Consider the following 14202-nt stretch of genomic DNA (forward strand, 5'->3'; position numbering starts at 1 on the left):
GGGTGGGCATCATCCAATCCACTGAAGGCCTGAATAGAATAAATGGCAGAAGAAGGAGGTATTAGCCCCTTTTCTCTGATCTCATTGCTTGAGCTGGGACATCTCATCTCATCTTGTCTGACTCTCAGGCTGGGATTTAAACCATCAGCTCCTCTGGTTCTCAGGGCTTTCGGGTTCTGACTGACTTATACCACTGGTTTTCCTGGGTCTCTGGCTTGCAGACAGAAGATCATGGGACTTCTCAGCCTCCATAATTATGTGAGCCAATCGCTCATAACCTCTCTCTCTATTTGTTAATAAATAAATAAATAAATAAATAAATAAAAATTTTATATAAAGTATATAAAATACCCCACTGGTTCTGCTTCCTTAGAGAACCCTGATTAATACAGTATCTTTAAGATTTACCTTGTCCATGAAGATTCTTTAACTGCTTGTTTCACAATAATCTCTTCTGACTCTGGCTTCCTATGTAGTCTTTTCTTTGCTCTGACACTTAGCCCTCTGCTCTTTTTCACTGTTCTCTATTTACTGAGTGTGTAAATATCTTGGCTCTGAGGGTGCAAACACTTTGGGTGCAAGGGCCATGAGTAACATTCAGCACAGTGTCTGGCACATACTAGGTGCTTAATAGATGAATATTTGAATTTATGAGCTTGAATCTATTGGATATTTTTCTCCCTCAATAACAAGAACTGTTCGGGTCACATAGCAGGTGATCAGAGGCTGAAGAGCATACAAGAACCTTACCTTGGTTGGCCTGGTTACATCAGTTGGCTGGAGCAGGTCGTGCATTTATGACCTCTCAAACAAATTCTCTATTTTCCTTCGAACTGGAATTGGATTGCAATGTGATTTTCCTCTACTATTTCCAGCGGACTTTGGAGTGCCTTATTTCAGTGAGTGGATGAATTGCTCCACTCCCAAAGAGAGCCGAAGCCCCCAGGAGCAGCCATTTTTCTTCCAAAGCATTTATCTGCCCTCAGTCATCATGGGATTAACAGAACACAGTGAAAAGATTATTTTTTATTCACACCCTGTGATGTCTCTGTTGAGACTACCACACATAGTTTGGTAAATGACAATGGAAAATATGAAATGCTGCCCTTTTGGACAGAGTCTTTTTACAGAAAGGCAGTGGGAGGATCTGACATGGTAGGCAGCTATCTGCTGTGGTGACAAGTGTTTGGTCAACCCCCCACAGGAATGCCCCAAAGCATGGAGGCATCCATCCAGAAAAGCTAAAGTCATCATCTTTGGAAAAACGTTTTCTTTTTATATGGATAGTTTTTATCTGATTATAGCCTTACAGTTTGATGCCATCATATTTCACTATGTTTTGTGCCTCCCTTTTTTGCCTTCTGTCCTCGTTGGGCCCTACTTCTCCAGCTTTTAACTTAGATACGTTAGTGTTAAGTTGCCATTCAAAGAGAACTGTCAGTGCATTAAATTATCCATTCAGAGGGTGTATATGTTTCGTATCCCAAGTTACCTCCAGTCAATTCGTAAGAACTGCCAGGTATGCTGGGTTGGGAACAAGAAAGGATGTCATGATTAATCAGAAGTATCTGCCTTGAAAGAGGGAGAGGCATCTTGATCCTCTGGAAAAGCATTTTTCTCTCATGCCAAAGACTAGTCACTAACTTTACTGAAACTCTCAAAACCCATTATTTTTCCCTTGCATCTTACAACATAGGTAGAATGCACCAAATAAATAGAAACTAAAAGTGAGCATATTATTCTAAAAACATTTATATATCCTTAACGGCAAAGAACAATTCTAACAGTATTGGAACTATAGAATGAAAAGTGAAATTCTCTCTTCGCTGTCCTTTCACATACTGACTTCTGGAACCTCTCTTTAAAGCACATGTTAACCACTCTTTATATATCCTTCCAGAAAAATGCTGAAGTAAGATTGAACTAGAAAATTATTTTTTAAACCTCTTACAAGTTGCCAGAAGCTATGAGAACAAATAATTTGGTTTCAACCCTCAGGAAGCGTATAATCTAGCTGATAAAAACAACATGTTGAATGGGTTTGGAGGGAAACCTATAGAGAGTAGGGAAGCAGCATTTGAACTGACAGGAGTCTGAAGTCACTCCAGTGACCAAGTTGCTATGGTAACTCTGCCTTCACCCATGGATGTACTGACTTCCACGAGGAAACTTCCTGGTTTCTACCAGAGGTGAATGAGGAGAAGCCAAGGCCGCCTGGCACAGGAGGCTGGAAGCCTGGGAACACAGGGGCAGCTGGGAGGATGGGAAGCCATGTTACTCTGCTCTTGGACTAAAGGGAAAGACTTGATTCCTCAGAGGTTTCTGAGAAGTCTGTTTGGGAACAATTAGCTGAGATATGAGGCCCTCAGATTTGAAATACATTTGTGGAGCCCCTGGAATATTCATGGAAAACATCCTTTTAACTTTGGCAGGTTAGCAGGCTCTGCAGGAGCCCCCTTCTCCCATCATGTGAAATTGGCACCCTCCTTCCAGAGTCCAGTGGCCAAGATTTCTGCTGGTTTCTGGTGATGGCTGGTAGTTGTGCTCTGATTTTGTATTATTCTGAGAAGCTTTTAGGTGTTGGCATGCCCAACTTTGTTCTGTTTTAGGCCAAGACACCTCCAGTCTTTACTTCCTCAGAGAAGCTACCTTATAGTGGAGGAGACAGTTTGCCCGTTTGACACGCAGTCACCACTAGGATCTTCACTGACTTTGTAAAGCTCAGAGGTATCATCACATATGAATACCAGCAATGATAAGAGCACTGATCTTAGCCTTTTATCAGGGATTTTTCCTCTTTCCTTTTATTTCCACTTAATCACCGGACAGGTCTAAAATTCTACCTCCTAAGAACAGTCTTTTTAGAATTAAGGAAGAGAAAGCACCTTCTGTAAGCACTTGTACGAGCCTGGTGTTGGCACGTCCTCATGTTCTGAGAAGAGCTACCTTTAATGCCAGCTCAGCAAAGCCCACCGGAGGAGTTTAACCTTACCTGGACTGCAGGCAAAATCTTCAGAAGTTCCTCAAGGGTGGTTATGTGGGGGCGACCTGACTTGGTGGAGACCAGGGGTGCAGGCAGTGAAAGGACTCACCTAAGACAGAACACAGGAGATAGAAGCTTGAATACACTACAAGGGAGCAATGGGCAGGACAGTAGAGGAGAGACTGTCTACCAGGAGGTGGTGGGTGGGGGGCTATAGTTAAGGTGGGGAGTGAGGAGGTAGGGGAATGCATGGAATTTTCCTTTTTTGGTCCCTGTGCCCAGTTGGAAGTCGCCCATTAGTCAGCTAGGGTCTGTGGCTATTTTGAGGCTGGTGGCTTCATAAGCCTGTTTGCATTTGGCCTGGTGGTCACTCTAGGCCCTTTTACCTTAATCTGGTTTCCATTGCTCAAGCCTTCTGCCTAAAAGTGGCCTCTACAGTTTAGTATAAATAAAATTTACAGTGTCCTCATGTTAAATTCTATTTGCTTAGATATTTTGTTAGCAGAAATGTATGTTGAAGTCCTACTATGAAAATTAGTCAATATTGAAATAGAAACATTTGTTTATCTTACAGATCTCCTACTCTGAAGCACCCTCCTAAAGCCCCATTACTAGGAAGTTCTAGCTCTGCTCAGTAAGGTCCTGTCACCTTCCTAAGTGGATGCTTTGAAAGTAGAATACTTACTGTCTCTTCAGAGTGGAGCTGGGATCCAATGGAGGTGAAAAAGAGGGACGCCTAAAAGATCAAATTTTCCTGGGTACCCATTAGAGAACACTCTATGCCTAGAGAGAGGGCCACAGATATAAAAGCTTAAAAAATGTTTTGCACTATCTTCTGGGTCTCTGTGTATTCACAACCATCTAGGGGCAAGTTGGTGTTATTTATGTTAGTGTGGCATTCCACAGGTGTTGTACATAAATACAGTTTCAGGATCATGACCTATGTGTATATCTAACCACCTTCTTGTTTTATAGGCATTTCCATTTCATATATTCAAAACTGAACTCAGGATCTTTCCTACGTCCTCAAATACACTGTACTCCTATCTGCCTCTGGGCCTTTGCACATGACATTTTACCTCTTTATTTTGCCCCTAGCCAATTCTGAGAAATTCTTCAGATCTCAGATCAAAGGTCATTTCCTAAGGAAGTCTCTCTCTGACATTGCTGACTAAGCCAGATCATCTTGCTAAAGCTCTCATAGCTCCATGTACATTTCCTACATAGTCCTCATCACAGTTTTTTACATATATTCATAATGTGATTATTTGATTAATGTCTGCGTGTATCAAGAAAAAAATATGGTAAATACTTTGGGGGGCAGGATCGTGTCTGCTCTAGTCCAACAAAAAATATTGGCTATACCACTCATTAATTGCTACAGTTCTTTCAGATCATGGCTTCTTTATAGGCTTGATCCTGTGCTATGCCTCTTTCTGCTAATGCCTAGGTGGATGTTGCTGCATAGGATGATATAAGAAGCTGAATTAAATGAATTTCTATTCAAGTAAATTAATCTTTGTCATTCCTTGCAAATTTATAAAAACAAAAGGGTAAAACTTTGTTTAGATGGATTGAAAACTCTGTTAGTTTTTCTGTGATTTTCCCAATGACCTCCATAGGCTTATAGTCACTTTGTCTGATGTAGACTCATGTAAAATGTCTCATCCCATGATGAACCAAATTGTTCTTTATTATATTCTCCATCCTCTGCCTCACTGAGCCATCCTGCAAGCATGTAACACTGTTCAGAAGTGCAGTTGAGTGGAAATGCTTCTGAAGATCGATAAAAATTTACAACCATGACTATGACATGATTTGAAAAGAGTATATTACTGTTCGAAGGTCACTGTATTATTTTGGTCAATGTCATTTCTATGAAATTCAGGTTTTCACAGCATTACAAATTTTATAAAACAATAATCTGCTTAGTTTCTTTTGTAAGCTGGGGGCACAAGAAAGTAGTCATGAGCCCTCAGCTTACTCAAATTATTTATTATTACTTCTGAGTCTAGCAAAAAAGACTGTCAATTCTTATATATTTCATTTTGATTAATTATATTAATTATATTGCTGGCGATCACTTACCTAAGGCTATGCCATTTAAAAAAAATTACACTTCGGCTACCTGTGTAATGAGGGAGAAGAACACTTAACATTTTTCAGGCTTGTCTGATTGTTGTTTGTTGAATATATAAATATGTGATTGGTCTTTCTTTGAGTAGAAAGACTTCTGGTAGGATTATTCACCTAGTTTATGATATCTACTCTCTGATGCTGATAGTAGCTTGATTATCAAGTCAGAGTATAATGCTTAGATTATTTGTGAAATAGTTTTAGAAGCATTCAGTGGAACAATTCTTGATAAAGAAGGATCTTGACAGAGGCCTGAGTTGTCAGAGAAGGGCAGACATGAAACAGCTCTAATGATTATTCATGTGCATCTTCTGAGCAACATTTATTAAGTTTGGTTTTATGTGGTTCAAAGTAGTTTGACAGTTTGACCTCTCATTATTGTTTCGTTTTCTATTCCCAGAGTATGTCTGTGTGCAGGGAAATCATAATGCTGGGCTGTCTGTCTAAGGGTAATCACATGCACCAGAAGAACAAGAACACTGAATCAATAGAAGTCTTGATAATGGTTTCTCACCATTCCATCCCCTCTGCAGAGCTATGTGATTCTTTTGACGTACTATTCAAGGTACGTGATTTTCTCAGGTCCCTTTAAGATGACTTCATAGTGTGAAGCTATAATGCACTAAGAAGTAAGGGAACAATTGATTTCCATGACTTTAAGAGTTCAACATTGGGAGGAAATAAATGAAATAAAAGATAGTTTGCTTAAACTTTCCCTCCCCAGATTCAATTTTAGCCTCAATCTGAAAATAAAGTCCAGATCAATAAACTTTAGGTCTGTAGCATTCTTGATGGCGTCCTGGGACTATGCTCTGAGTCTTAAAAATCCTGATGAGAATCATTTATTCTCATTAAGGTTCGTAATATAACTAAAATATCAGGGTTCTAAAAAATGTGCCAGGATTCTGAGCTTTGGGCTAATGTAGCATTGGTGATCTCTTGTTCATTTCATGTACTTTTATGTATTTTTATTTTATTCTTTGGTCAACAAAAATTGCAAAATGATTTTTTCTTGAAATGTATTTGATGGGCATATATTTCACATATGCAGGGTCCACATGAAGAAATAGGGTCCATATGCAGAAATTTATTTAAAGGAGTCCTTCATCCTTCATGAGTAGTTGTTGAATCTTTGAGATACATTTACTATAGTGTTGAATGATATGAATTGTTTTTGATATCTGGCCAATCGAAAGGGCCACAGAGTTCTGGGCAGATTCAATTTATTGAGGGTTAGCTGCAGAGAGCTGATTGTATTTCAGGCTGGACTTTGAACTTGGCCTGTCAAGAGGAAGCAAACCAGGGTATAGCATCATCACGTCTGCATACCCTGAAAGGATTGAAGAGCAAAACTTAGTGGGAAATGTTGAGAAGCATTTCGGAGCCAGTGTGATGGCTCTAAGGCAGCTTGTCTTCTCTTATCTGGAGCTCCTACAACCACTGCAGGCCTCTCCCAGCTGAGCCCAGCCTCTGCACACACACACACACACACACACACACTCACACACACACACACACACACACACACACACGCACTTCCCCACTCCCATGGGCATTGTTCTGAGAAACCTGCCCAGTGCTTTGTGTGGCTAATTCCTAACCCTCAGACTGTAGCCACAGCCAGAGGTTATCAAAGGTGCCTCTGACATACAGTCAAGCTTACATTTTATTTTAGTTGATTGAAGTAAAGAATACTGTGTCTTGGGTTACATAAAACTAATCAAAATATTAGACACTTGGTTGTTAAACTGACAGCGATGCCAGTTGGAAGTTCTGTCCTGGTGAAATTACACTGAGAACCATTATATACCACCTGCAGCTTCTGAAATTTGGAGTAGTAAAGCCCACCATATGTAAATGATGACTCAGGATAGCTTTCTCACTTAGGCTCCTTTTATTTTAACTTAAATATACAGAGAAGTAACACAGAATTTTAAAAGAAAAATTTTGCAATGTTGCTTTTGACTTTTTACATAAAAAAATACCCAGAGATAAAGCTGAAGTCCTGTTTTCCTTCCCAGACCCATTATAATCATTTTATTCTCAAAGATAATCATTTTCAGGAATTTATAATATGTTCTTCCAGTCCATTTTAAAGTCTTTTAACTATTTTTTATGTAGAAATGTTGCTGGAATTTTTACCTCAATATCCGAGATTCGTTGTCTCACCACTTTAAAGAATAAAAGGTGGACACAAAATGAGCAGCAGGGAAAATTTTATTAGATTCACAGGTTTAGGGCTGTAGTGGGTGCTCTGGTGCGTGGCCCAGAGTCTATTTCAAGCATTGTCTTCTGAAAGCTGGCAACATAGTGTGTCGCTCAAATTAGACAAAGAGACCTGTTTTGTTCAAGATTCAGCTCCCTCTTCAGAGATAGCCCTGTGTTCAATTACAAGTTCCTGCGGAAGGACAAAAGCTGGGCTCCTGGATTCAGTTTGGGACTTCTCTGAAGGGCCAGTCCAACTTGCAGTCTCTCCATGGGATTGATTAAGGTCTCTGTTGCAATGCGTTACCATTTAGCTTCTCTCTCTGCCCAAGTTTGCTTCCTTTCCTCCTTTACCCAAATTACTTACCAATAAAGCAGCTTCATGCCCATCTCCCTCTCAGAGTCTGTTTTCTAGAGACAACCTGGGACAATTGGCCCAAGAAACAGTGCTACAAAACATTCAAAAATGGGTTTTGGAGCTGAATCATCTACCACCTGGCTGGCTATGGCAAATTAGGCCATAGATGAAATAATGATAAACCCTGGCATGGGGTAGCTCAGTGACTTTTAAAACTTTCACTGAGGCTGGAAGAAAATACACTGGTGAGTACAACATCTCAAGTGATTGAGAGGTTCAGGAGAAGCAGTATGGATTTATAAGGATATTGAACTTGGATGGTGTTGAGTTTAGCTAAACTGCTCCATAATGTTGCTGCTCTGGCATCTGTTTTGTGTTAGCCAAGCAGCCTGCAGGGGCTTTGAACTTGAACTGACACCAGCACCTGCTGTGAACTCATGCTGTAGATAATAGCCAGAGTCACACATAATGTAAATTTGTGATTTGGCTACACAGCTGTCCTTTGTGATAAGCATTCTTTCCTTCTGCCTAGGGCTTTTCCCCTTTGTGGCCCTTAGATAAGACCCCTATGAAGCTTACCAAACTCCTGCTCTTTTTGGTTTGAATTAGTGAATCTACCTTTAGCCCAGGAACCCCAAAGCACTCCACTAGCAGGCCCTAAGAAAGCCATGTGCCCAGATTCTGCCACCAGGGTCTTTCTGCCTGCCCCCTGTCTTGACCTCCCATATGCTGAATACCTCCTCTAGGACCTGTGAATAATAAACTTCTCTATTTCATTTTTCTTTGTAGTCTTTTGTTGAAGAGTTGCTCAACATCACACATACCCTCCAGGCTCTACTTATCAAATGTTAATTTTAAAAAAATCACGATAGATGGCTGTTGCTGAGGACTATTGATAAATTAGAAAAAGAAAAGAAAAGCTGAAGACTTTTAATCATCAGTTCAGGCTTTGTGATAACCAGAGGATGTCCTTGGCAGCATATAAGACATTCAGCTTTTGCAGCTGGAGGGCAGAAAATGCTGGTCTTATGCTGCTGGTTTCATGATAGTGGAATTCCAAAGAAACTGAATTCTCAGTGCTGGGAAGTCTACTACACCAAGTTCAGGGTAACATTTGAAGAGTAAGATTCCAAGATTTGAGTTAATGCATTCAAAAATCTTGAATTCCCATATTCTCCTAAATGTTCTAAGCCTGAATAAGTGACCCACTCCTTGCTGAGAGTCTAGTGCTCCTTGTTTATATTAAGATTATGCAGAGTCCTCTTCACTGTGTGAGAACAGTTGCCCTCCTTAAAATCTCTCTGGTTCCCCACCCTTTGAACATCTTATCAGTTACTAGGGTTAAGTTGTAGGAGAACCTAGCCAAGGGAAGTACTGAGCCTGCTAAGGGGAGAACAGGGCTACACCTCAGAAGAGCTACAGGATCTACCCAATTTATTCGTTTTCTTTCTTTCTTTCTTTCTTTCTTTCTTTCTTTCTTTCTTTTTCTTTCTTTTGAAAGAGACAGAGAGTGTGAGCAGGGGAGGGGAAGAGAAAGAGGAGAGATAATCCTAAGCAGGCTCTGCACAGAGCTGACAGCACAGAGCCTAACATGGGGCTCGACCCCACAAACCGTGAGATCATGGCCTGAGGTGAAACCAAGACTTGCACACTTAACTGACGGAGCCACCCAGGCAGCCTCAAACCAATATATTCTTACAGGAGATGGGGAGTGTGTTTTGGACTATAATATCCTGAGAGTTCTAGATTAAAGGAGTTGGAATACAAAGTTGGATAAGGGAGTCTTTAGTGATATGGGACCAGTTATCCACGATAAAACTTTAACACTCTGACAAGGGCCTCAGGAGTCAGTACTAACAGGCTGTTTAGGTTAAAAGCAGAAAGAGTTAGGGACCCCCCAAAAAAGAAGACAGGCATAGCTTTCTTAACATAGGGAAAGTCATTTTGGGCTCCCAGTCATCTTATGAAAGAATATAAGAGCAAACAGCTACTATCAGTCCAGGAAATAACCTAATCATATTTAAAAGTGAAGATTGACCTGATGCATATTCATGAATTATCTTTGCAGAATCTAAATCATTTTGAGAACTCAGATACCCTACCAACTGGAGCCAGAGAATTGAGGATGGTGACTTTTGCCAGCCCTCATGACTCTGACCTGGACTCAGCCACCGTAACATGACTTATGTCCCAATTCCCTAGTATATTCCCTTATGCACAAACTTCTTCATGAATATGCATGAGCCCTTAGCTTAAAACTTGCCCAATTTTGTTGTTTGGGGAGATGCTCCTTTGGGAAAGATACCTGCTGTTCCCCTTTATTTGTTGCAAGTAAAACCCTTCCTTTTCCTGTTCTTTGGCTTGGTTGTGTATTTTGGCTCAGCACCCACCAAGAAGGGAACACAGTTTCAGATACTAGGATGACTTAAAAACTTGGAAAACGTGAGGTATCACATCATGTGAAGCAGAAATGCCAGAGCCGTTGCGGAGAGTGGAAGACCAGATTAAAAGAAAGAGAAGTGAGTGTGCTAGGGAGAATGTACTATATAAGGTTGGAAAAATAATGCATATAGCTGGAAACCTATCAGCAACTATGTTCTATAGTAGGGTCCAGTGTATACTCCTTTATTAAAGCAATAAAGAATGAACTTATAGGAGGGGCCAAAGTAATATTGAGAAGCCCAATGGAAACTGTCCTTTCTAGACCACGGCTGATGGTAAGATTGGGCTCCTTGATAGCAAAGAAGATGATATGATCCTAAAATAATTACAGGTCAGGTGCTCAAGCCTTGGAAGAAAGATGGAAACAATTGTATAACGAATGAGAGTGTTATAATATTTGTATCGTATCATTATGACCACCAAAGAATATCCCTCATGTAATAGTCACTAGACAACCAAGTGGAAAGATGTAGTCAGTTGAAATTAACCTTTTTTTTGTTGTTGTTAGGCCATACCTGAGAGCTAGCACAATGGATACAAAACTGGAGTTATCATTATCATAGGGGTAGATAATAACCATACGCCCAAAAATATGGACTCTCACCTACCCAGGTTGATTTAACTATGACTGCTTTCAAGTGTCCAACTTGTCAATAGTGGAAATCAACAAAAGATGAGCTCTCAGTGTGGTACCATCTTTCTAGGAAACCAAGCAGATTTTGTAATAGGTTGATTATATTAGACCTTTTCCATCCTGAAGGCGTAGTGGTTCCTTTTAAAGGGAATTGAGTTGTTTTGCCTTTCTTGCTTATAGGACTTCAAGCACCATTACTGAAAGACTTACAGACTGTTTCAACCATTGCCAGGGATTACAATTGCTTCAAACTAAGGGACTAATTTTATAGCAAAGGAGGTACAGCAGTAGGCATGTAACCATAAGATCCAGTGGTCCTATCACATACTATACTACCCAGAAGCTTACAGCCAGATGAAGGGATAATATAGCTTTTAGAAAGTATAACAGATAAGCCAGCGTAAAGATGTTATCATTTAAGAATGGGCATGATCCTCCAGGACATAGTATATTAACTAAATCAGTGAATAGAATATGGTGCTATATACTTAAAAAAATCTTTTTGATGTTTATTTATTTTTGAGAGAGAGGGACAGCGTGAGTGGGGGAGGGGCAGAGAGAGAGAGGGAGACACAGAAGCTGAAGCAGGCTCCAGGCAGCAGCCAGCACAGAGCCCGACGCGGGGCGCAAACTCACGAATTGTGAGATCATGACCTGACCTGAAGACAGATGCTTAACTGATGGAGCCACCCAGGTGCCCCTGGTACTATATATTTAATAGGGAAAAATAGGCGGTCTAGGAATTAAGGAGTGGAAGTACGCATGGTCCCAATGCCTTTCTTCCGCTAGGCCCACTTGGAAAATTTGGATTTTTGGTTCCTGAAGTTTTAGACTCTTCATGCTAAAGATCTGATTTTCCAAAAGGATAACACTTCCACCAGAGGATACAGCAAAAGAACATTAAACATTAAGCTATGGCTATGGCTATCACCTAATCATTTTGGGCTCCTTATGCCACAAGATTAGTAGACAAAGAAAAGAGTCATCATTCTGACAGAGTTTGATTGACCCTAACTATCAGAGTAAGCATGCAAAAGCCACAGTCTGAAGAGGGCATGATCGCCCTTGGCACAGAACCCTGGGAAATGAAGGTCTAGATTACTCCACCAGGTGATGCTAGCTGAGAGTGAAGGGAATAAAGAATGAGTACTAGAATTAGAGTAGGCAATTAGCTAGGTTCAAAAAGGATACCTGGAAGCCAGCAAGGAGGAGGTCATGGCCAACTATTAGGGAAGTCAGAGACCTATCTGGGCAGCATTCCACAAAAAGCCAGATCAAAGCAGACAGACCCAAGATGGCAGGTGCCATGGCAGGAAACCCCTAACCAAATAAGGAAGGCACAAAACCCTGTTTCCCCACCCCAAGTAGTGAATATTCTATCCCCTACTTAAAAATTATGGACAAAAGATAAAAACCCAAACCCCAGGGTTGTAGCTCTTTTTCTCTCTTGAGCTCACCTGCTCTCGCATCTCAAGAGTGTATTTTTGCCTTAATAAACTTTCATGCTTATGTTGCTTGTCCCCTGTGTTGCCTGTCTTTCCTTAAATTCTTTCTCATGACAAGACCAAGATGGTTTGATGACTCCTTTGGTATAGGCTGGGTAAAGGCACCAGGGTCCAGGGTCTTCTCAACTCACTCAGCAACAGAAGAGGGAGATAACTGTTTGGCAATTACACTAGTTACAGCTAGGAGGGCTGTCTTATCAGTGTCCCCCAAAAAAGAGACCAACAAGAATCCTAAAGGAGTTCTTCCCAACTGGGTGAGTGTGTACAAAGCAATTAGAACTGAGCAGTGCAAGGACTAGACTATAGTGAATGCTACACTTTACTTCTCAGATCTCGCCTTAAAAAACATGACACTTATTTCTCAAGCTACTGGGAGTTTTGCCTGATGAGATTTCATAGCTGGATCCTTCCATAGGCCAAAGGGTGCTGCGCCTCAGAAGTTTCCTCCTCTTCCTGGGGGCAGACTGCTTTTCAGTTCAGGATGTCTCTGAAGAGCCTTCCTATGTCCAAAGCTCCCTATGCGGTCAGCTGAAACCTGTTGCAACTGAATTATAAAGTTTAACTTCTCCTTTTGTCTGATTCTGTTTTGCTCACTCCCATGAACACTCCCCAGTGACCCATTGGCATATAAATTTTGGAGTTGTTTCCTGGGGAAACTGACCTACAAGAAGATCTTCATTTAGCATTTATTTTTGTGTGACGTGTTATAAGGATCTAATGCTTTATTCCATACAGAACACGTAGTGTTCCCAAGGTATTTGTTGAAAAATTAGTCAAAAGATGGAAAGGCCCATTGATATGTAATGCTAGCACTTTACATATCAATTCTATATACATTCCTTTCCCTTGTCTTTTTTTATTCTATTGATCTATTTGTTTATTCCTGCATTAATACCACATTGCTTTAATTCCTACATAATTATAATAAATATTATCTGTTAGCGCAAATCTTCTGCCTTTGTTCACTTATTTTAGGTTTATTTTGGATATTCTTAAACCATTATTATGCCATATGAAGTTTTAAATCCTAGTTTCAAGTTAATAAACACATTGTTTGGATTTAAATTATGAATGAATGGAATTTGCAAACTAATATGGTAAAAATTGACAGCTTTTAATATTGAGCTCTCATCTATTAACATATTATAAATATATAGATAGAGAGCTTCCTTTCATGTTTTCCCTTTGGTTCTTCATAACGTTTTTGATATTCCTACTTACTTTAGTATTGCTATTAATTATTAGTGCTGTTCCTTTTTTTTTTCTTTCTGGATTTTTCATCCTCCCTTGAGAATTCTGTACAAGATCTTCACCCTGGCTGTTTACCTTCTTAAAGTACGCATAGTGGACTTACCTGACATTTCTACATTTCCAGATATCTTCTTTCTCGTCCTAGTGAAGAGCAGTCAAATTCTGGAGGACAGTCAGGTTCATCACAGGCTGGCAGAGTGGTGGGATATAAAAGGCACTATGAGTTAGATTCACAGAGCATGAAATGCCACATCACTCAGCATTTTTCAGCAGCTGTACTGAATGTAAAAAGATTACATTACCTTGCATCCATCTTGGTTCTTGAATATTTTGCTGTATTGATTTGATAGTTGCCCATTTTTGATTCTGCAAAAAGAAATTACTGAGCAAAGAAAACTTACATAAAACCAGAGAGGTGTCACCTGCAGTGAAATATAAAAGACTTCTTCAGAGATCCTAGGTTCCATGCAATTTTAGAGAAGCTGACATTGTTTAGAATTGATATGCATGGAGAAAGCCACTCACTACCACTCTTTTTGATTTGGTATTAAAATCCTTCAAAGGAGTGAAGATTAGCATGTAAAACTGCCAGGCCAGGATTTAGTGGTGGATGTTGCAAGAAGTGAAAAGATTTTTTTTTTCCTATGCCATTATGGAATTAACACATATGGTGTTTAAATTCAGACCT

General features: G+C 40.1%; 1 pseudogene; it reads right to left on the bottom strand.

Moving 5' to 3' along the window:
* LOC125922447 (tigger transposable element-derived protein 1-like) overlaps positions 1-14202 on the bottom strand; it is an 89409-nt pseudogene that overhangs the window by 19358 nt on the left and 55849 nt on the right.

The sequence above is a fragment of the Panthera uncia genome, chromosome B1 (assembly GCF_023721935.1).
Source record: "Panthera uncia isolate 11264 chromosome B1, Puncia_PCG_1.0, whole genome shotgun sequence".
NCBI lineage: Eukaryota > Metazoa > Chordata > Mammalia > Carnivora > Felidae > Panthera > Panthera uncia.